Consider the following 25,677-nt stretch of genomic DNA (forward strand, 5'->3'; position numbering starts at 1 on the left):
GGCTGCCCCTTTAGGGGATTTAAAAAGCTAAGTACCATGTATGGACACCCTTGTTGAACAGACAGTGATCAGGAGGGGTCACATTTCAAACGTCATAACAAGCAAGACCAGGCAAAAGAACATGACACTGAATGCAGGTTCCACCTCCCCTATAACCCATAAGTAGCAGGGTTGGTATAAAGGAAAATAGAGTATTAAAGCAGCAGACTAAATTACTAACAAGTAAAACCACTGCAACCGGGTGGACTAAAGTACTGTCTCAGGTCTTAATACATTTAAATGAGCAATCAGGAGGGTCTGTAATGCCATATGCCAGACCAGGGACCCCTGCCGAGGCCCCCAATACCATAAAGGTATGGAAGCTGCCGTAAAGAGCCACTGCCCTGACTCTCACTGTGGATCAACACCAAGAGAACACCAAGCCCTCTCAAGTCAGGGAAAAGGAGTTACCTACTGGAATTTGCAGTGCGATGTCTGCCAAGGCGGGTGAGTTACTTCAAACCCTGGGGTAAGGTGGAATTAATCTCCACCGAGATCCTGTTGCCCTGATGCATGCACCACTGAAAGAGGGGCAAAGATGGGGGTCTGGTGTGTCACATCTCGCCCCCAATCCATCATCCTCATACCTGACAGTGCTGCATCCCCCAGCAAACACATAGGGCATACACCACCAGGTCAAGTTTCTAAAGCTGCCAACCTCCCCATCCTCAAAGCTAGGTGGGCATTTTTTTCTTTCCCACTGGTACAATCATTTGACTGCCATCTTTGTTCCTTCTACTGGCCTGGGGATAGGTTATAGCCACCCAGCAATCCTTAAATGATAGCCAAAAGTCCTGTCCTTATTGAAATGTCGGTAATGAGAAAGCTATCCTCCAAAATTGGATAGCCTTGGACATTATTACTGCACGATTATCTGAACAGAAGGTTCTCTGTTCGTATCTGATGAGTCTGCTAGTGTGTCATCTTTATTAAATCACATGATGGTACAAGTGAATACCGAGTGATGTGATCCCCAGCCTAGGGGACTTACTAAATTGTTTGAATCATGGGGCTCTTGGTGGAAAAAGCTGTCACCTGATTATGGGAATCACTGTCTTACTTGTTTTTCCTCTTGCACATGCCTGCATGGTTGCTGTGACATCTGCCAAATAGCTGCCAAATGAGCCACTTCCAAGCCAATGGGCCCCCTTGCTTGACCAATCAGAGAGAATGGTGGAACAGGGGCATGTAAGATTGTAAAAGCCGGTCATGAGGGCTGAAATGTTGGAGGAGGTCATCAAGAACACATGACCACCAGCTGGCCTGTAAACTGGACCTGAACACTTGGAGGTTCCCCACCCCCTCCTCTGTCCTTGGAATGTGAGTTCCACTTGTCTCCACCACCCCACCCTTCCATTCCTAAAAGGTGCTCCAGGGATACAGCCTTGAGACAGAAATGTGGTGTTGAGGCTGTCTGGACAACGTATGTGACTGAATGCAGTTATAACCTCTATATAAACTTTTAAGATTCTGGCAAGCAGAAATTACTCGTCTTGCAGCCGCCCAAGACAAGCCTTTTAAGTCCCCTTGCTTATCACACCTGCCACCTACCTATCTGGAGTGGGCTGTCTCTCTTTGGTTTGTCTCTGCCCTCCACTTATGGGGGACGGTTTCAGATTACACCCAGGAAGCTTCCAAGGAGACTGCAAACTAATGCTGTCACAGAGTAAATGCTATATTTAAATGCGGAGAAGCCAATATGTAAAACTCAGGCTTTTCCTGTCCGTGGATTATTTCTACCAACCACCCTCTGCTTCCAGGATCAGCTCTGAAGGAAAAACCGCTTTCCTAAAGTCTGGGAGAACAGAGATTGTGGCCATCTCAAAGCCTCCTCCAGAACTAGGAGGTTTTGTTCACCACTGCTGCACTGCTCTGCCTCAGAAAAAAGTAAACCCTAGGACCTAGGCTAGCATAGACCTGCCAAACTCCCTTTCCCAAAACCAGCTTTCAACATCCTAGAAATCCTCTGTAATTTCCCCACCCAAGCCCACCTGGCTCTCCTCTCTCCACATAATGTCACAGAGAAGTAGTCATCAGCCTGCTTGACACATCAGTCCCTGTTATGGACTGTGTTCCCCCAAAATGTGTATGTTGAGCCCCTAACTTCAATGCAATGGTTGTGAGATGAGGCCTTTGGGAGGTAATTAGAGTTAGATGAGGCCATGAAAATGAGGACCTCATGATGGGATCTGTCCCCTTCTAAAAAGAGGAGGACATCTCTCTTGCTCTACCTGCATGCCCTGAGGAAGGGCCAGGTGAGCCCCTTGTGAGAAGGCAAGCTGTTTGTCATCTAAGGAGAGATCCCTCACCAAACTCTGCTCCTGTTGGCACCTTGACCTTGGAGTTCCAGGCTCCAAAATCATGAGAAATAAATTCCTGTTGTTCAAGCCCCCAAATCTATGGTATTTTGTTACAGCATCTCCCACGCTGACTGAGAAAGTCCTGAATGTATATAAAAAGGAGTTTCTGAGAGGATCCCTTCCCAAAGGTCAGGAAGCCAGAGCAGATATGGCTAATGATGAGAAACTGCAACCCGCGCAGGTATGTGCCGCCACTGACTTCTTTCAAAGCATAGCCATACCAGTCATGTCGCATTTAATTCTCATAGCCCAGCCACGTGGGAATCTGACGTGGAGAAACAGATGCACAGAGGCTAAACGACTTGCTCAGGGTCACTCAGCTAATGGCGGGACCTGGATTTGTTCCCAGCTGTAACATGTACCAGAGTGTCTCCTCTATGGTCTCGTCAATCTCTCTCATGTTTTACTGAACTGTGGACTCTGTTAAACAGGGTGATAGCCTTCTCCTGGTTAGGTATTCAGTTTTCACTGTTAAAGGCAGTGGGCCCCATGGTTTCTCACAGCTGAATCTTTATTTAATTAATAGAAGATCAGGGCAAAAAGGTTAAAAAAAAATAGCTACTCACTCAGAAGCCATGGACAAAAATATATTAAAGGTAAATGATACCTGGATTATGTCCATGCTGGCAAGCCTCTTTATGACCTTGTCATGCTGCAAGCCTTTTATAACCATCTCAAAGCTACAAAAAATTGATATACTTTACTACATAAAAAGTAAAACATATGCAGGGGATATGTTATATACAAATACACAGTAGGAAAAAAATATTATCACAAAGGGTTAACCTCCCTAATATATAAACAGTTCTTAGAAATCTCTAAAAAAAAAAGCCCAAAAAACTAACAGAAAAGTGGGCAAAGGACAATTAGAAACAACAATTAATTTTAAACCTATGAAAGACACTTAAACTTACTCCTAAAAGCAACAAAACCAAATCTATACTGAGATATTTTTACCTAACCAAAAATATTAACAACTTTTGCTGCTTGAAAGACACTATTGAGAAAATGAAGGAAAAAATATTTGCAAACATATTTGTTAAAGGACTTGTATCCAGAATATATTAAGAATTTCTACAACTCCCTAAGAAAACAGATGACTCAGTTTTTTCTTAAACGAGCAAAAGATATGGATAAACATTTCATCAAACAAGATATATGACTAGCCAATAAGCGCATGAAAAGATAGCCAAGATCATCAGTCAACGCGGAAATGTAAATTGAAAGCACTGAGATATGACTACATACACACGCATTAGAAGCAGTAAAATTAAAAAGAGGTAATACCCTCAATGGTGAAGATGTGGGGTGAATGGAATTCTCATATGCTGCTGGTAGGAATATATATCACTTTGTATAAACAGACTGGCCATTCCTTCCTTATAAATGGAGACTTACCATAGGACTCAGAAATTCATTGGTATTTACCAAGAGAAACAAAAGCTTGTGTCCACACAAAAGCCTGTACACCAGTGTCCTTAGCTACTATTTTCGTAGTGTCAAAAAACTGAAAGCAACTCAGATGTCCAACAAATGGTGAATGGATAAACTGGGATGTGTGCCTACAATGGCATACTAGTCAGCAGTGAACTAACACATTCAGCAAGAACATGGCTGCACTGCAAAAGCATTATGCTAAGTGAAAGAAAGCAGGCATGAGGGACTAAATTTATTATTTCACTTCTATCACATTCTAGAAAAGGAAAACTATGCTGACAGAAAGCAGTTCAATGGTTAAGGAGAGGGGGTAATTAATAACCTCAGAAATGCATAATGGAACTTTTGGAATGACAAAAATATTCTATATTTTCATGGTGTTGGTAGTTCTGTGACTTATATGCATCAAAACCCATCAAATCCTATGGGTGAATTTTACTGTATGTACATTATATTTCAATACAACTATATTTTTTTAAAAAGCAATTCATCAGGGCATCTGGGTGGCTCAGTCTCTTGATCATCTGACTTGATTTCGGCTCGGGTCATAATCTCACGGTTTCATGAGTTCAAGCCCTGCATCAGGATCTGCACTGACAGTGTGGAGCCTGCTTGGGATTCTCTCTCCCCCTCTTTCTCTCTGCTCCTCCTGTGCTCATGCCATGTCTCTCTCAAAATAAATAAACTTTAAACAAATTTTAAACATTAAAAAAATTAAAAAGCAATTTATCTCAGGGATCCTTTTAGGTGATCCTTACTAATATTTACATAATTTAGCTTATGAAGATTATCATAATGTACATAATGTTCATTATCATAATGTGAGTCTAAAGACAGAGATCAAAGCACAGTTATTATGAAGATTAAATCAGAGGCTTAGAGAGGTCAGTAGTAGAACATGGGCCCAAAGGGTCTGACTTCCAGTCTCATGAATTTCTGAATGATGTATTTGCACTGTCTGAATGAGTCAACACTCCTTTTTATAGACTTATCTCAAGTGTTTCCTCCTCTAGTAAGTGTTTCCTGACAACTCACATTCTAAGAACTAACACTTGTACTCCACGCCCCTCCCTCTGGACCAGGTTCACATGGGTCCCGTGACACGGCCTTGCACTTACTTCCGACAATGTCTCTTCCTCCTACAAGCTCACTAAGAGGAGAGATCCTTTCTCATCTACCTCAGTGTCTACTCCAATGTAAGAAAAAGTTTTTGTGATATGACCCCAGACCAATCAGAATGACTAGTATCAAAACCACAAGAAAGTAAATGCAGGTGAGGATGTAAAGAAAAAGAATCCTCATGCACTGTTGGTGGGAATGTAAACTGGTGCAGCCACCATGGAAAATAGTACAGAAGTTCCCCCCCACCCCAGATGAAAAACAGAACTACCATATGATCGAGTACTTCTACTACTGGGCATTTACCCAAAGAAAACAAAAACACTAACTTAAAAAGAGACATGCTCCCCATGTTTATTTCAGCACGATTTACAATAGCCAAGGTATGGAAGCAACACAAATGTCCATCAACAGACGGGTGGCCAAAGAAGGTGGTATATATACTGGAATATAATGGAATATTACTCAACCATAAAAAATAATGAAATTGTTCCATTTGCAACTATACAGATGAACGTAGAGGGGGGCATTATGTTAAGTGAAATAAGGCAAAGAAATACAAATACTATATGATTTCACTTACATGTGAAATCTACAAAATAAATGATCAAACCAACAATAACAAAAAGAAACCAATTCATAAATACAGAAAACAAATTGGTGGCTGCCAGCGGGGAGAGGGATGGGGAGAAATGGGCCAAATAGGTAAAGGGGATTAAGAGGTACAAACTTCCAGTTATAAAATAAATAAGTCATAAGAATGAAAAGACCAGCATATGGAATATAGTCACTAATATCGTAATAATTTTGTATGATGACAAATGGTAGCTACACTTATTGTGATGAGCATTTGTAATATATTTAATTGTTGAATCACTATTTTGTACACCTGAAATTATTATATATGGAGTACACTTCAATTAAAAATTTAAAATGTTTTTTTAACGTTTATTCATTTTTTGATAGAGAGAGACAGAGCGTGAGCAGGGGAGGGGCAGAGAGAGAGGGAGATGCAGAATCTGAAGCAGGGTCCAGGCTCGGAATTGACAGCACAGAGCCCAACATGGGGCTAGAACTCACGGACCGTGAGATCATGACCTGAACTGAAGTCGGGTGCTTAACCGACTGAGCCACCCAGGCGCTCCCATTCAATTAAAAATTCTTAAAAACATACTGTAGTATACAGAGGGATGTCAAAATCATAATCAGCAGTCTTGTACAAGCCATTTTATGGAAGACACAGAAATGTTTATCCACATAGCCACTGCATCTTAACCCTCAGGGAAAGCCAAGAGCGTGGTGTTAAAAACCTAACTTAGGAAAGGCATTTTGGGGGTGGAGGGGATGCATAAAGAGGCTAGGCTGACTGGTTCTCTAATGGTCAAACAGGATGCTGGGATGTACCTTGGAGTGGGAAGATGTACCACTCAGGGAGTGTTCTTGAGCACCAGCTGTTTACCTGGACTGTTGGAGGGAAGCAGGATGTCGGTGAGAACAAGGCTGAAATTCTGGAAGGCCTGACCCTCACACTCACGCTCCAAGATATCAGACAGACATGGGATGGACCTGAACATATCCCTCTGTTCCCTGCCAGCCAGGACTGTGGGACATAGAGGCTTGATGGCAAGAACACTCCCCATGCCCATCACCACCGTTGCTGAGCTCCTCTTGCCCATGATCTCCCAACCCAAACTTCAGGACAGCTTAGCAGAAGCTACCTTAGCCTGCTTTCAACACAGACTCTGTCTTTCAGACCACATGTGACAAAGGCCAATAGTCCATCGGCCTATTAGAATAAATAAATAGATAGTTTTTCCAAGAGCTAGTAATGCCTCTGTAATTTTCCTACTTCCTTGATGTCCAAATGTGAAAAGCAATGCTTTAACTCAATGGAATAAATCTCTTCAGGATGAATTCAAAGAATCTGACAGACTTCAGTGATACAAAAAGCTTTCCACCCCACTCATTAGTCTACACCAAGACTAATCCCATCTTATCTAAGAGACTGAGTCATTGAGACACACCCCAGCATCACCACAGCCAACCCCCCAAATCTGGACCACCACCCGACAAGGGAGAGCACACGGTATAACATACTCTTAAAATGAAAGAGCATTAAAGCTGGAAGAGGACTTAAAGACCATTTGATCTGGGCTGCAGATGGGAAAACTGAGGCTAGGAAAGAGCAGGTGATTCCCCCCAAAGACATCAGAGAAATAGTAGCAGAGCTCAGTGTTCCCAGCCATGCTCCACCTCTCCTGGGGCAGCCTGACACTACCAAACCCCTTCTAATTCTCTAAGCCCAGGTTGGAATGTGGTGAAAGCCACAGGATTAGTTTTAGGATTCAAAGGCAATTAGGGGAGGCAATAAATCCTGATCTGGGGGAGGACCTTTGTCAGATGTGTGATAGTTATCACATATCAGCTCAGGAGAACTTGGTCTGCCGGATCTGGACTTTGGGTAGCTCTTCTCTAGGAGAACACAGGGACCCTGCACTGCCTTACACTGCCTGCTGACCTGGCAGATGAGAGCCACTACGACCTGATGTGCACTGATAAGAGGAAGATCTTTTCCACCTCTTCCCAGCCAGCCAAACTGAACCAAACCAAGTGGATGAAGCGGACTCCTCTGCCCTCACCTTTACCACTCTCCCCTTTTCTCACTTTGCTCCAGTCTCTGCCCTTCTTCTCTAGCACATGGAACATGCTCCTACCTCAGGACTTGCGCTCACGCTGCGCTCCCTCATTCCCTCACTTGCATCATACTTGTGCTCAAATATCACCTGCTCAGTGAGGTGATCCCTCCCCATCCCCTGATCTTTTTTTTAAAAATAGTATTTTTCATATTTAAACATATGTGTGGCCATTTAAATTTATAAGTAACAAAAGTGAAAACTCAGTTCCTCATTTGACTAGCCACATTTCAAATGCTCAGTAGCCACATATGGCTCTTGGTTATCATGTTGGAGAGTGCAGATTTAGAACATTTCCATCATCACAGAAAGCTTTCTTGGATAGTACTGATTTGGAAACAAGCAGGTTATTGTCTCTGAACTGGGATAAAGCTAGGCTAGGAGGTGGTCGAGACAAGTGCAGGAGAGGTGCCGATAAACATTACGACCTGGCAAATGGTCAAAGGAAGCAGTTAGGCAAGGCAATCAGCCTTGAGTTCAGCAAACAAACACAGAGCTAACATTCATCACAGCTGACTAACACCCAGCCTCAAAGGGGCATCTAGGGATTAGTTTTGTTTGTTTTAAATATGATATACCTTTTTATTGAGGTGTAATTAACATACAATAAAAGGCGCAGCTTTTAGACATTTGATTTGACGCATTATGTCAATAGTAACACCCATTTAACCACTCACAAAACAAAATATAGAACATTTCCATTACCATAGAAGATTCCTATGTGTCCCCTTCTCCACCCCCTGCGACCACTTTCTGACTACAATCACCTGAGAGTAATTTCGTCTATTTTCTGGATTTTACATAAACGAAACCACACTGTATGTATTGTTCTGTCTGGCTTCTTTCTTGTCAATATAATGTGGTTGAGATGTAGCCATGTGCTGCAGGCACCAAGTGTGTTCTGTATTGTCATTGTGTCTTACTCTAGTGATTAGTTTCACAGCCCTCCACATGAAAGGCTTTTTTATAATTCAATCTAAACACCTCCTGTTGACACCAGGTTTTTCTAGTCAGCTTCCCTAAGGAGATGGGGGGTTGACAATGTACGGAACAGGTGAAGAAACAGGAAGGAAGCTGGTGGGGTCTGGTCCCCACACCTAACACAGGAGACCACCTGCTGTCGAGAGCTGTACCTACAGGTCAAAATACCAGGGTGAAATGAACTCCAGTGGACAAGCTGCTAGAACAATCTCTCCCAGCAGCCTCTAAAAAGTCCAGCCTAGTCATTGACCAAGGTCTTGGCTGTCAGGCTGTCTCAGGGAAACCTTCTAACCCCTTTGACTTGCTAGGCTCACACACCTCCACCTGCTCTCCCTGCTAGAGACGTGTCCCCCCCCACCCCAAATCATCTGTTGTAGCCCTAATCCACACTGTGATGGCATTGAGGAGTGGGGCCTTTAAGAGGTAACTGGGTCAAGAGGGTGGCATCCTCACGAATGGGATTAATGTCCTCACAAGGATCTCACTCTCTGTCATGTGAGGACAACAGCAAGAAGGGAGCCATCTGAGGGCACCTAGGGGGCCCAGTGGGTTCAGCTTCCAACTTCGGCTCAGGTCACGATCTCATGGTTCATGAGTTCAAGCCCCTCATTGGACTACACACTGACAGTGCAAAGCCTGCTTGAGATTCTCTCTCCCTCTCTCTGCCCTTCCTCTCTCTTCTTCCCTCACCCCCCCCCCAAAATAAATAAAATAAACTTTAAAAAAAAAAAGCCAGGGGTACCTGGGTGGCTCAGTCATCTAAGTGTCCGATTTTAGCTCAGATCATAATCTCACAATTTGCGAGTTCAAGCCCCGTGTCAGGCTCTATGCTGACAGCTCAGAGCCTAGAGCCTGCTTCAGATTCTGTGTCTCCCTCTTTCTCTGCCCCTCCCCCACTCGCACTCTGTCTCTCTCTCAAAAATAAATAAAACATTTAAAAAAAAAAAGGCAGCCATCTGTAAGCCAGGAAGAGTGCCTCTCACCAGACACCACATCTGCTGGCAGCTCAATCTCAGACTTGCCTGCATCCAGAGTTGGGAGAAATAAAGGTTTACTGGTCAAATCACCCCATCTATGATATTTTGTCACTGCAGCAAGACACGCTACCACACTGCCCATCACTCCCACCAGTAACCCTTGCCCCAAAACAGAGGTAAGCGAACACCTGCCAGCCATAGTCCTCTTGTGACTGATTCACACCATCACATAAAATGGACAACCCGTGTCTCTGGCTGATCAGCAGCCAGAGGCAGTTTCTAACACCATAGCACTGAGTTTCTGCATCCTTCCTGCAACCACCCCCATCTTTCCATACAGCCTCATCTCAAAGCAATTTTATTCATGGTGCTGCTCACAGGAAAACCTTTCGTACAAATGATTTTTTTTTTTTTTTGCAGTTTCACTTGTCACCTCCTACTTTAAGCTTATTCCTTATCATTGTTGACATCAGCAGTTGCAATTTGAGGTCACAGTGAACTGTGGCCACTAACATCAGACAGGGGCTGTGTCTGAAAATCCAACTTGCCCTTTCCCCCAAGAACAACACTTTCCCTTTTCATAAGATGTGTGACAGCACGTGGGGGGATAGGGAGGCTCGCTTGCTTATGCTTGCAAAAAAAAGGCGTCCTTTGCTTTCCTAATGAGGACAAATTTCAAATCATCCTGACACTACATGTGTTACAGAATTATCCAGGGAAATGCTAGTGCTGGCTGAATAATAAATGTGTATCGATTTATGGCCCCAGGTGAAATTAAAAGTCACTCTCATCCTCAGATCTTTTCATCACACCCCCCTTCCCCAGCCAATGAGAAAAATGGCAGATGTGGAGGAAATTACACCAAGCATGAGCCCTCAATTTCCCCCCAGTTATTAAATTATATTGACAAATTGCCACGGATTCACATTAAATGACTTCACAATTTTTAAATTAGCATCAGACCACTTTGACGTCAGGCGGTCAAGAGTTGGTGTTCACACACTCATGCAAACAAAGGTTGTGCAGCCACTGGACCTGGGCCACTGGTGGGGCTTGGGATCCCAGTCCCTTGGGATTTCTGGCCAGATTGGCCACCCTGACAGTGGAGGACCTGCAGTCGTGTGAAGGGAACAGATGCCCAGCTCCATGGGCACCACAGAGCTGACACTGCCAGGGTCACGAGGTGCTTCAGAGGAGGACAAGATGGCGTCAGCCGAGGCACTGTGACTGCGTCAGGGACAAGGGGGGCACTTTCAAGTGCTTGGCTGCCATGCCAAGAGGCAGCCTGGCTTCTGTCACACGAGGCGGCAGTCTGATTGCTGTTTTCTGATGCAAGATAGGAAAGCCAGGCTCACGGGGAGCAAGCATCCTAACCCCTGAATGCTGACTGCCACAGAATTGGAGATGAGCCATTCTGGAGGCAATCACACACTTTCTCCCCCTGTAACCATGGGACATTTAAAGGAAGTGATCCCTCTGGGGGTCCCTAAAACCTGAACAAAGCATGAAAACGCGTCAGCTAACCCCTCATGACACAGAGCTACTGCTGCGTTTGAACAGCTCTGTTTCACAAAGGAAGCACGATCTTCTGGCTGCCTGCTTTTCTACCTTTGTTGGTATGAATAACATGCCAATACCCCTATATCAAACTAGAGATTTCCTTATGTAACAATCCTAACAATGCAAGCCATACTACTATTAATGCCCATTACAGACAAGGCTTTTTTCCAAAGCCTTAATAGACAATTTAATCTCATTTTAAACATAAACATTTCAAGATTCCTGCTATGTAGAAATTATGACTACAAACAAAAAGGCTAAGTAACCCGCCTAGGGTCGCGTCACACAGCTGGTCAGTAATACAGAAGGTATTCAAACCCCTAGCTGTCTGACCTAAATTCTACTACACGTAGATATATAGGACAGTCTTCCTCTAAAGTTGCCTGATGGCCCTGACTTTCAAGGTTGATGAAATAAAAGGAAAAGAGCAAACAATTCACAATGCTAAGAACATTGACAATGCCTTAAAAATCAGAAGAGATTCCACCTGAAGATACTGAAATAGTCACAAACATACAGGTTTTCCAAGAACTACTAAATGGAAGCACAGGGATTTTTCTTTTCTTTTTTCTTTTTTTCTTTTCTTTTTTTTTTTTTAAGCATAAACCCCAAGGACAATAGCCACAAAACTATGTCAGTTGGGAAAGTAGACAAAAGAGTTGTACCTGCCAGAAGGTGCAAAAAATGGTGGAATCTTAGAGTAGGCGGTAAGGGCGAGAACATATCAGAACTCCTGAAAGCTCAGGAATCAATGCCACTAGGTGCTACTGCAACAGCAGTGAAAGAGGTAGGACTAAAAGGTGGGGGTGGGGGGGTGAGATTAACTGACAATGTCCCTAAGAGGCCTGGGCCCCCTCCCCCACTGCTGAGTGTGTTGGTACAGTTCCCCAACAGGCAATAAAGCATATGCACTGCAGAGAGCAAAACAAAGGCTCTTCACACTGGGCACGCCAGGTTCCGCTGGAGGCAGGGGTTATTACTGCATTGAAAAGAGATGTTAAGGTAATTTACCTACTACCCCACAAAGTTGAGTAACCCACAGAATAGAGAAAATGACTTTAAGTGCATAGAATAAAATAATAAAATATGTAGACTTAGAAACAAATTATAGTAGCATACATCTAGTAGGATATAAAAAACTGTGCTTTAATAGGTGCTTCTAAATTAATGTATTAAATCGCAAAATATAAAAGCAGATCAATTAAGAACAGTTATTTTGTGATAAGCACAAAAAATATTTTGAGATATCTGCCAAAACTAGTCTTAGACAAACAAGATCTGATTTTCATTGGTGACAAAGTTACAAGGACTCTAATATTACCAGCTGTGGTTTATTGCCTAATTTTATGATGGAAGAAAAGGCTAAATTTCAGATAAAGGGTAAATGCAAAAGAAGACATGATTTCTTCCCAACCAAAGTTCATGGATCCTCTAAATACCATCCATGAACCCAACAACTAGGTTAAAATCTCCCGCTCTAGCATTAAGATCATATTTGAGAAGTCTCACCCCCATACAATCATAAATACATTTTTCTTAAATATAATCAGATAGTCAGCCTTTGGGAAAGCCAGAACACTGAGGACGAATGGAAGATCTTGCCTTCTAGAGGGACCAAAGGGCTTTAAACAACAAAAACAACAACAAAAGCAGGTTATTAAATAGCATTAAATTTCTAAAAAGCAACACTAGAAATACTAGAAGACAGTGGAGCTTCAGAAACTCACTTCCATCCAGGGAACCTACCAAATAGTGTGAGGCTAGAACAGCAACAGTTTCAGACATTTTAAGTCTCAAAAAATGTTGCCTTCCTTCTATCTGTTCTTAGAAAGCTACTTAAGGATAAGCTCCTCCCCAACAGTGGAACATGCCATGAAAGACAACAACATGGGATCCAGTAAGCTACAACCCAGGATTACAGTGAATGAGATCCCAAGATAACAACTGTGGAGCTGACCTAGAATGTGCACATATGTGTGTGTGTGTGTGTGTGTGTAATTTATATTACATGTCATTTGCTAGCATCAGGGAACACACAGTGTAATGCAAGAAAGAAAAAAATAAAAGAAAAAAGTAAAGCCAGGTAGGCTCAACTACAAATAATATTTACAATCCTCATAATAATATGGAGTGTTGATCTAATCAAAATGCCAATGCAAATACACTGGGAGGTAATGAGGGATGCTTAAAGAGCCCACCAGAGTAAGAAGTCAAGAAAGCATGCCTGTAAATGACAAAGCAAAAAGTAGCAACATATGCATGCTGCTTAGAGAAGTGGAGATTGAAAGTTATAAATGGCTGCTTCTAGAAAGGGGGTGATTTTTTTTTAATGACTCTTGTAGAATAAATGGTAATTTAAATTATAAACATGCACTACTTGGATAAAAATCAAAACTCAATATAAAGAAAATACTTCAGGGCAGTAATTTGTGAGTATATTAGTCAGAGAAAGAGAACCAGCAGGGTACCCATATTAAGAGATGTACTGCAAGGAGATGACTTGTATGACTGTGGGGACAGGCAAGGCAAGTCCAAGATCCAGGGGGCCAACTGGCCAGAAGGGCAGGCTGGAACACAGGCACCAGCTGAAGCTGCTCTCCACAGGAAGAGTTGCTTCTTCCTCAGGGAAGCCTCCTCTCTGCTCTTAAAGTCTTTCAACTGACTGCATCAAGCCCACCCAGATTACTGAGGATCATCTCCTTTACTTAAAGTCAACTGATTACAGACATTAATCACTTCCATGAAATTCCTTCCCAGCAACACCTGAGTAGTGTTTGACTGAATAACTGGAGACTACAGCCTAGCAGCTGTACACGATGTTCAACACGGAAACCTGACATCACACTGGGTAACACACTTACACTCCTGCCCTGCTCTGTTATTCAGTTACCCTAAGAGCTCTCACTGTGGTTCAGTCACCAGAGAATCTGAATTGTTTTTCACATGTATAAATATCAGGCCTTCAGGACACCTGGGTGGCTCAATCGGTTAAGCATCTGATTCTTGATTTTGGCTCAGGTCGTTATTTCGTGGTTTGTGAGTTCGAGTCCCACATCAGGCTCTACACTAACAGCACTGAGCCTGCTTGGGATTCTCTCTCTCTCTGCCCCTCTCCTACCCTCGCTGTCTCTCAAAAAGAAACAAAAGCTTTAATATACATATTATATAATACATAATATATAATACATAATGCATAATGCATAATATATAATATATAATATGTAATATGTAATATATAATATATATATCAGGGGTCCATCAGAGGTCCTTATCTGGCAGAGTGTAGGTGAGGTCAGAATCTAAAACTTGCCCAGCGCCTAAAAGATACAATGTGCAGAACACACTTCTGTGCAAAGTGTTTTTGCTGCACCTTCCATAAATGTCTATTTTGTCCCTCTCTTAGTCTGAAAACAAAACGGGGGAAAATGAAACGCCAACAGCAAAAATTAAAAAGGAAAAATAAAAAACATAAAACTTACTTACCCGCCCCCAAAAACCAAGTGTGAACAAAATAGCAGGAACTACTAAAGATGAGAGCTTAATGAAGTAGAAAGCAAATCAGCGTGATCCATGAAATCAAATGCAGGTTTTCTAAAAAGATGAATAAACTTTTGGTAAGCTGGCTTAAAAAACAAAAAGCAACAGCACAAATAAACATTAGCAATAAAATAAGGCACATAAGTACAGATGGATTTAAGGTTTTTAAAAAAATCTTTTGCAAATAATATGAGCAAATTCAATGCAATAAATTTGAAAGTCTAGATAAAATGGGGAATTTTCTAGAAAAACGAATTTTGAAAATTGTTCCAAAACTATAAACTATAAAAATGTTTGAGGCAGCAGGGGGAAAAAAATCAGGAATAGTGGTGATAATAATAATAGAACAAAGTGCTGAATACTTTTTAAAATGCTTTTTACATGAATTAACTGGGCTGATTCTTACAACTCTATGGGATAGGTACTAATATTGTGTTTATTATACATATTTTACAGAGGAAAAAACTGGAGCCAAAGCAGTGAGATAACTTGTCCACGTCTCACAGCTAATGCACAGAGGCAGTCTGGCTCTAGAAATCACTATCTTAACAGAGGATGTACTTTACTGCCTCTCCAAAAGGCAATAGGCTCCACTTGGCAGGTAAGTTCTACTAAAACTTAAGGAACAAATAATTTCTACAGTATAACCAGTACTCCAAAGCACAGAAAAAGAACAGAAAAGCTACAGAACTCATTATATGTGGTACACAAGGACAGGGTCTTTAGACTAATGTCACTTATGAGCAAAGATGAAAAAATCCTAAATGAAATAGTAAGCAAAAATGAGCAATGAATTAAAAGAATAATACTTTCTGGATGAATAGGGTTTGTCTCAAGAATTCAAGGATGCCTCAATATTAGAATATTGATTAATTAAAAATATTAACCTCTTAATGGAAAATAATTATCTCAGTACATACAGAAATCGCACTCAAAATTCAGCATCTATTTGTGATTTAAAAAAAAAAAGTACTCTTAGCAAACAAGAAATTGAATAGTCACTCCAAAATCAGCAGCAAACTATTTAATATTGTATTGAAGACCTTGGCTAATAAATAAGAAAAAAAGAGAAATATTAGAATTGGAAAGGAGAGAGGAGCTGTTGTTCAAATAAAACATCCAAAATAATCAACTGATAAAACAAAACAAAACCTAGCAAGGTTATAGGTTAACAAGATCAATATCCAAATATCATTAGTGTTAATTCAGTAATAATATAGAAGTGAAAGAAGTATTAACCCTTAAAATAGCAACAAAGCTCACAAAATATCAAGGAATAATCTTAATAAAAATGTATAAAGTCCTTATGGAGAACAAACTTTCACTACCGGACATAAAGACTTTATGGAGAAAGACGAAATGGAAGGGAGGATTCCCTTACTGGGTTGTTGATCTTATTATCATCAGCTCTTCTTTATATATTCTGGATAGAAGTCTTTTGTCTGATATACATGGGTGTTATCTGTGCTGTCTGGTCATTTTCTTAATGGCATCTTGGAAGAGCCAAGGTTTTTTATTTTGATAAATTCCAATTTTCAATTTTTTTTTTATTTTAATGGTTCATGCTCTTCATGCCATACCTAAGAAACTTTGCCTGTCCCAAGACTGCAAAGATGTCCTCCTTTGTTTTCTTTTGGAAGCTTTGGAGTTTTAGATTTTACATTGAGGATTATGATCCATTTTGAGTTAATTTCTATATAAAGGCTGGTGTCCATTTTTGTCCATATGGTTACCTAGTTGCTCCAGAAACATTTACTGACAAAACTTTCCTTTCCTCCATTGAATTGCCTTAACACCTTTGTCGAAAACCAGTTAACCAGATATGTGTGGATCTATTTTTGGACTCTTTATTCTCCTTGAACTCATTCAAGCCAATAAGAATCTGCTTTCATCCGTGCTTAGTTTCTTCTGTGTAGAAGTCTGTAGGCCCCTGGCTATATGATGAATGAAGAGGTCAGTCTTGCTGAGGTAATGGAATTATTCTGTTTGAGGTAACAAGCCTGGGACAATAGTGATGTCTGACACCACAAATTTCTGCCTTTCTTTTTGCAGTGCTGAGGAGATATTGGCAGAGGGGATCTCAAAGACCTTGAATGTGTGTGTGTGTGTGTGTGTGTGTGTGTGTGTGTGTTTTAAGTATGAGATAATACAAATCAGAGTTATGCTTGAGAGCATGTCATACTGAAGATGATCTGTCTATTGCTGATGGCAGATCCAGAAATTATAGAACTAAAGGTCCACCAGCTTCCTTAGAAACTTCTTCTCTGGTCCAACAGCAGTATCAGCCAACATTTATTCAATAGTTATATGCTAAGTACATTACCTACATCTTTTTGTTTTCTTAACAGTCTTACAAAGAGAGTACCATTATTAATTCTATTTTAAAAACAAAGAAACAGGGATGAATGGGTGGCTCAGTCGGTTAAGCATCCAACTTCGGCTCAGGTCATGATCTCACAGTTCGTGAGTTCAAGCCCCATATCGGGCTCTCTGCTGTCAGCACAGAGCCTGCTTCAAATCCTCTGTTCTCCTTTCTTTGCCCCTCCCCCGTTGATTCTCTCTCAAAAATAAATAAACATTAAAAAATAAAGAAAGAAACTGAGGCAGAGAAAGGATAAACAACCTGCCCAGATAGTTCTAGTTAAAAGGTGGCAGAGTTGGGACCTATGTCCCTGACTTTAGTTCCCACATCCTTAGCCACAAGACTACACTGCCCCAGAGTACTCACTCACAGCTGAAGGAACCGTTAAAAACTCACTCCCACGAATGAGGCACTTGCCTCAGGCAACCTGAGGCTGGCAAGCTGACTGGTGGGCAGCACCTCTGTGAAGCCACTTACCTGGCCCCAAACCTTTATGCTTGCCCCACCTTTCTTCCTCATTTCCTTCTGTTCAACAGGGTTTTTTTTTTTCTCAAAAAGGACACCATAACAAATGGGCTTGTAAGACTGCCAAGTGCAGGCTGAGGGGAGGCAGGGTTTGAAAATGAGGTGACAAGAAGAATGGGAAGGGAGGGGTGAGTGTTTTCAGATAGAGCACTTTCAAGAACAGCACAGGCTGAAGGGAGGTGGGGGGAAAAAGGGCTAGAGAGAAAATGCCTGGGTAAGAAGGCAGGGAGTGACTAAAGAGGCCAGAAAGAGAAGGAATGAGGGTAGAAATGAGATTTCCAAGGAGGTGGGCAAGGAGGGAGCTCAAAGGGTTAAGTGTGGGAAGGGGAGAGGTCCTGAGAGGAAGGGTAGGAAGAAAGGAAGCTGACAACAGAGGTGTGGGAAGGAGACTTGTCAACTTGTCTCCACCCTCTGCATAAGGTAGAGACTCTCTGAGAGCATAGTAATTGCGGCTTAAGAGCCTAGAAATAACTCCTACCAAGCCAAGCTATAGTGCAGTGCTGAATGCTAAACACTTCACAGTCAGTACAGATTACTGCACAAGGAGGAGCCTACAGCATTACACAACCTGAGCTGGGAACAGTATCAAATCCTACAAATCAAAAGCCTATGAATTCAAGAATCAGTCACTTCCACAAGTAGGAAAATCCTTGGGCACGTTCTTGGCTGTAACCTTGCAAGTACAATCCTGAAATGTCCTTTATGAGAGGTTTATCTCTGGTTTTGCTCCTAAGAGTGGAATCCCACCTGCGGCTCCTGCGGGAACACCACGGACCTTCTGCAGAGCCAGCCCAACCTTCAAGTGTGGGAGATACTTGTTGAACAGATACACCAATGCAAGAAGATGGCCACTATGCCAGGGGCTGCCTTCACATTCAGCAAGGACTGGAGATGAAACAGAGCAAGAAAATGAGCAGCTGAAAGGGGTTCACTTTCACTGCTAGAAGTTCCTTTGTTCTGGTGGGTAAGCTGGCATCTGAGACAAGAACTTAGTAGACAGATAGTCAAGGGAGACTTGAAGGACAACCTTGCTACTAAAGGAAGAATCAAAATTATGCTAAGCAAACATTTCTGACTTATAACACAAAGTTATTTTTCCCTTCTTCCTTTGCCTCCTCCTTCTTTGCATTTTTCTCTCTCAATTCCTTCCTCCTACCCAGAGACACTGGTGCACAAAGGAAACAGAGAAGAGACAGAGGGGGGTGGGGGAGAAACATGAACACAGGCTCCTGCTGCCACTGCTATGCCTATAACAGCCGCCTCCTCCTAGACTTCACCCTACCCCCTTCTCTGCAAAAGCCCACCTTGCCAATTCCCACTCTTCCTCAGATGTTATATGGAGGGTCTGCTCCTCCAAGAAAGCCCCAACACACCTCCTCCACCTCTAGGCTTAATATGGAAGCATTCACTGTATTCTCACATGATTGTTTCTATCGCAACCCTTATCACCATAAACTGAATGTATCAGTAGATGGGGCTTTCTCCAACTGTGAATTCCCTGGGAGCAAAATCCAGCTCCTATAAGAAGTCAAGGGCTTTGCAGAGCAATGAAAAAACTCTAGCCACTAGTGCTACTTGACTTTGAATCCTCAGTGCCTAGACAGAAGGTCTGGGGACTAGCAGACATTCAAATGGTATGATTATTATTATCAACACATAGCCATATATTATTTATCACCAATCTGTAGCTATTTTAATTACAATTGTAATCACTATTACTGCCACATGACCACTTAAGGAGACTGGACCCAGACAATAGCTAGGAGCTCAGGGTGAAGAAGTCTTGGTCCACTACAGGCAGAAGAAGCAATGAGCCAGTCCAACTAAACAGGACACTGAGAGGCTCATGAGCAAGGATGGGACTGCTATGGCCTTAGAATCAGAACCAAGATACACTCTTTCTTTTGTGAAGCACAACAGCTTAGAGAGCATTTTCACATTCATTGTAACATTTCTTTCTGGTGGAGTAGGTGACCTGACGCCCATCTACACAGATGAGAGTCTTGCTCCTAGAAGAGACATGATTTACGAACAGTCACAAATCTGATCAGTTGGGAGGTAGGCTTGGAGGCCAGGTCTTCCCACAATGTGTTGAGTGTTCTCCCAAAGACTGGCCCAAGATTAGCTATGGCCCCCTAATCTCAGAGAAAACACCACCAGCTCCATCCAGCCAGGGGACTGAGGGACCAAGTCTGTGGTTATCTCAGGTCACAACTCAGGGTGACTTTGATCAGTGATTCGGAAACACCAAAAATCAGAATGTTGGAAGCAGCAGCCTCAACAGTAGCACTGTCTTCTAATGACTGTTATTTTAAATAAATGGCTCATTTGATCTTATCCTAAACCTCTGACATGAGTATTATCTCCAGTTTACAAATGAGAAAGGGTCAGGGAGGCTAAGCAACTGGTCTCATGGGTAAGGACAGGCCAAGAGGGGCCCACACCTCCAACAGGTCAGCTTGCCACACCCACATACCTCCTGCCATGCTAAGCAGCTCCCCTAAAGCGCTTCCTTCCATGTGGTTCCATGCATCCCATGGCTCCCTCATTCCATACTTGTCCCACAGCATTCTGCATTGCTTCTTGGCTCACCTGCCTATGGGGTTTTCAAGAGGCAAATAATCTGGACAGAGAATGGTAAGGAGTGGAGGTAGCAGGAGTAGCCAGAAAGGCTAGAGATGGGACTTGCTGGGGGCCTGGACCTCCCCTTCCAAGACAGCCCTAGCAGAAGCCCCTCTCAGTACAAGAGCTCAGGAGGGCCAGACCTGAAAAGCCAAAGAACAACAGGACCATAGTAGCCCCAGAGTACCAGCAGCCAAGACAGCTATGAACTAGGAGACAAAGGTTCAAGCCTAGGCTCTGCCGCTGACCACCTCAAGGAGATCACTTCAACTTCAGAGCCCCCACGTCTACCAAAAAGGAGAAACACACCACCTGTCCCTTCTCAACATAAGCAGGGCATGCTGGGGGTAAAAACGGTAAGAAGGTGATGTTCTTTTCAAAGCAACCCGAAGACACAAGGCAACCACTACACTTGAGGCACTGCCCATTCTCCTGACTTCTAGAAGCACAGTTCAGATAGAGTGTCTGAGAAGGTTATTTTGGAATCTGTTTCATTAAGGATCCTATGTGGTCATGTGCAGGTTGTGCAGGACAGACTGCACCATTTAGTCATGAAGCCCTTGCACTAGAAGGCACAGATTCCTGTGCTGGGGCCCCTGGAGAGCCCACTGGTCTGGCTTCTCCAGCACGACACCGAGGGCCCAGCGACACAGCCACAGTTCAGTCACTATACTTCATAGTTGGGAAATTCCTAATTGCATAGCTTTCTTAGTCAAAGCTTACACATTCTTGCAATTATTCTCACTCTGAGAATTGTGCAGCTACATTAAAAAGAAAGTCATTGATGTGCCTGGGTGGCTCAGTTGGTTGACTGTCCGACTCTCGATTTTGGATCAGGTCATAGTCCCATGGTGGTTGGACTGAGTCATGGGTCAAGCTCTGCACTGAGCATGGAGCCTGCTTAAGATGAGAAAGAGAGAGGTGGAGGAAAGGGGAGGGAGGGAGAGGGAGAGAGCGGGAGAGGGAAGGAGAGAGAGAGAGAGAAAGAGAGAGAGAGAGAGAGGGAGAGAGAGAGAGAGAGAGAGAGAGAGAGACAGGGGCAGAAGGTTTACTTGAACAAATTATAGCTGAGAACTTCCCTAATCTGGGGGAGGAAGCAGACATCCAAATCCAGGAGGCACACAGAACTCCCTTAGACTCAACAAAAATAGGTCTTCACCATGGCATGTCATAGTGAAACTGGCAAAATACAGAGATAAAGAGAGAATTCTGAAGCAGCTAGAGACAAATGGGCCTTAACCTACAAGAGTATTACCTTACTACATAAGGGTAGTAGCAGACCTGTCCACTCAAACTTGGCAGGCCAGTAGGAAGTGGCAGAATGCATTCAATGCACTGAATAGGAAAAATATGCAGCCAAGAATCCTTTATCCACAAGGCTGTCATTCAGAATAGAAGGAGAGATAAAGGCTTTCCCAGACAAACAAAAACTGAAGGAGTTCATGACCACTAAACCAGCCCTGCAGGAGATCCTAAAGGGGACTCTGTGAGTGGAATGCTGCAAAGATTACAAAGGACCAGAGATATCACCACACGTGTGAAACCTACAGATAACACAATGACACTAAATCCATATCTTTCAATAATAACTCCGAAAGGAAATGGACTAAATGCCCCTATAAAAAGACATAGGGTATCAGAATGGATAAAAAATTAAGATCCATTATATGCTGTCTACAAGAGACTCATTTTTTTCGGTTTTCTTTTTACATTTTACATTTTCATTTTACATTTACAGTTTTTTTAAATATAATTTATTGTCAAATTGGCTAACAGACAGTGTGTACAGTGTGCTCTTGGTTATGGGGGTAGATTCCCGTGATTTGTCGTTTACATACAACAGCCAGTGCTCATCCCAGCAAGTACCCTCCTCAATGCCCATCACCCATTTTCCCCCTCTCCCCTGTCCCCCCCATTAACCCTCAGTTTGTTCTCAGTGTTTAAGAGTCTCTTATGGGTTTGCCTCCTTCTGTGTTTGAAACTATGTTTCCTCCTTCCCTTCTCCCAAGGTCTTCTGTTAAGTTTCTCAAGTTACACACATGAGTGAAAACATATAATATCTGTCTTTCACTGACTGACTTATTTCACTTAGCATAATACCCTCCAGCTCCATCCACATTGTTGCAAATGGCAGGATTTCATTCTTTCTCATTTCCAAGTAGTATTCCATTCTATATACAAACCACGTCTTCTTTATCCATTCATCATTTGATGGATATTTGGGCTCTTTCCTTGATTTAGATATTGTTGAAAGCATTTTAGACCTGAGGACACCCTCAGATTTAAAGTGAGGGGATGGAGAACTATCTATCATGCTCCTGGAACTCAAAAGAAAGCTGGAGTAGCCATACTTACATCAGATAAACTAAATTTTAAACTAAAGACTGTAACAAGAGACGAAGAAGGTCATGATGATATAATTGGGGATCTAACCATCAAGAAGAGCTAACAATTGTAAATGTTTATGCATCCAATTTGGAACACCCAAATATATAAATCAAGTAATCACAAATATAAGCAATCTTATTGATAAGAATATGGTAACTGCAGGGGACTTTAATGCCCCACTTACAACAACGGACAGATCCTCTAGCCAGAAAAATCAACAAGGAAACAATGGCCTTGATGATACACTAAACCAGATGGACTTGACAGATATATTCGGAACTTTTCATCCAAAAGCAGCAGAATACATTCTTCTTGAGCGCACATGGAATATTCTAGACAGATCATATACTGGATCACAAACAGCCCTCAATAAATATAAAAGAATTGAGATAATATCGTGCATATTTTCAGATCACAATCCTATGAAACTTGAAATCAACCACAAGGAAAAATTTGGAAAGCCTCCAAATGCATGGAGGTGAGAGAACATCCTACTAAAGAATGAATATGTCAACCAGGTAATTAATGAAGCAATTAAAAAATATATGGAAACAAATGAAAATGAAAACAGAACAGTCCAAACTCGGTGGGATGCAACAAAGGCAGTCTAAAGAGTTAAATACATTGCAATCCAGGCCTATCTCAAGAAACAAGAAAAATACGAAATACAAAACCTAACCACATACATAAAGGAACTAGAAGAAGAACAGCAAAGAAACCCCAAAGCCAGCAGAAGAAGAGAAATAATAAAGATTAGAGCAGAAATAAACAATATAGAATCCAAAAAACAAAAACAAACACCAGTGTAACCAATCAATGGATCTAACAGCTGGTTTTTTGAAAGAATAAACAAAATTGATACACCCCTAGCCAGACTTCTCAAAAAGAAAATAGACAGAACCCAAATAGCTAAATCATGAAATGAAAGAGGAGAGCTCACAACCTACACCACAGAAATACAAACAATTATTAGAGAATACTATGAAAAATTATATGCCAACAAGCTGGACAACCTGGAAGAAATGGACAAATTCCTAGACATCCACACACTACCAAAACTCAAATGGGAAGAAATAGAAAATCTGAAAAGACCCATAACTAGTGAAGAAATTGAATCAGTTACCAAAAATCTCCAAATAAATAAGAGTCCTGGGCCAGATGGCTTCCCAGGGTAATTCTACCAGACATTTAAAGCAGAGTTAATACCTATCCTTCTCAAGCTGTTCCAAAAAACAGAAATGGAAGGAAACCTTCTGGACTCAATCTATAAAGCCAGCATTACCTTGATTCCCAAACCAGACAGAGACCCCACAAAAAAGGAGAATTATAGGCCAATATCCCTGATGAACACAGATGCAAAAATTCTCAACAAGATACTAGCAAATCAAATTCAACAGTATATTAAAAGAATTATTCACCATGATCAAGTGGGATTCATTTGTGGGCTGCAGGGCTGATTCAATATTCACAAATCAATCAATGTGATACATCACATTAATAGAAGAAAGGATAAGAACCATATGATCCTGTCAATAGATGCAGAAAAAGTCTTTGACAAAATACAGCATCCTTTCTAAATAAAAAGTCTCAGGAAAGTCAAGATAGAAGGAACATATGGTAAAAATCATATAAAAATCATATATGAAAGGCCCACAGCTAATATCCTCAATAGGCAAAAACTGAGAGCTTTCCCCTGGGATCAGGAACATGACAGGGGTGTCCACTCTCACCATTGTTGTTTAACACAGCGTTGGAAGTCCTAGCATCAGCATTCAGACAACAAAATGAAATAAAAGGCATCCAAACTAGCAAAGAAGAAATCAAACTTTCACTTTTTGCAGATGACATACTCTATATGGCCTCTACTGAACAACTGCTAGAACTGATATATGATCACCAAAGTCACAGGGTAGAAAATCAATGTACAGAAATTTGTTGCATTTCTACACACCTATAATGAACAGAAAGAGAAATCAAGAAAGCGACCTCACTTATAACTGCACCACGAACCATACAATACCTAGGAATAAACCTAACCAAAGATGTAAAAGATCTATATGCTGAAAACTACAGAAAACTTACAAAAGAAATTGAAGAAGGCACAAAGAAATGGAAAAAACATTCCATGTTCATGGATTGGAAGAATAAATATTGTTAATACTACCCAAAGCAATCTACACATTCAATGCAATCCCAATAAAAATTGCACCAGCATTCTTCTCAGAGCTGGAACAAACAATCCTAAAATTTGTATGGAAATACAAAAGACCCCAAACAGCCAAAGTAATGTTGAAAAAGAAAACGAAAGCAGGAGGCATCACAATCCCAGAATTTAGCCTCTACTACAAAGATGTAATCATCAAGACAGTATGGTATTGGTACAAAAAAGACACATATACCAGTGGAATAGAATAGAGAACTTAGTGTTGGACCACAAATGTATGGCCAACTAATCTTTGACAAAGCAAAAAAAGAATATCCAATGGAATAAAGACAGTTTCTTTAGCAAATTGTGCTGGGAGAACTGGACAGCAACATGCAGAAGAATGAAACTGGACCACTCTCTTACACCATACACAAAAATAAACTCAAAATGGATGAAAGACTTAAATGTGAGACAGGAAACCACCAAAAACCTAGAGTAGAAAGCAGGCAACAACCTCTTTGACCTAAGCTGCAGCAACTTCTTACCTGACATGTCTCTGAAGGCAAGGGAAATAAAAGCAAAAATGAACTACTGGGACCTCATCAAGATAAAAACCTTCTACACTGCAAAGGAAACAATCAACAAAACTAAAAGGCAACCAGCAGAATGAGAGAAGATATTTGCAAATGGCATATCAGATAAAGAGTTAGTATCCAAAATCTATAAAGAACTTACAATCTCAACCCCTGAAAAACAATCCAATGAAGAAATGGTCAGAAGACATGAATGTACACTTTTCCAAAGAAGACATCCTGATGGCCAACGGACACATGAAAAGATGCTCAATAGCACTCATCATCATGGAAATACAATTCAAAACCACACTGAGATACCACCTCACACTGGTCAGAGTGGCTAAAATTAACAACTC

The 25,677-nt window shown here is 41.7% G+C and overlaps 1 protein-coding gene across 1 annotated transcript in view; it reads right to left on the reverse strand.

The window, feature by feature from the left end:
• The window catches only part of TMEM163 (transmembrane protein 163), a 239,318-nt gene that overhangs the window by 17,756 nt on the left and 195,885 nt on the right, over positions 1-25,677 (reverse strand). The window lies entirely within an intron of this gene.

This window comes from Lynx canadensis, chromosome C1, assembly GCF_007474595.2.
Source record: "Lynx canadensis isolate LIC74 chromosome C1, mLynCan4.pri.v2, whole genome shotgun sequence".
Lineage (NCBI taxonomy): Eukaryota > Metazoa > Chordata > Mammalia > Carnivora > Felidae > Lynx > Lynx canadensis.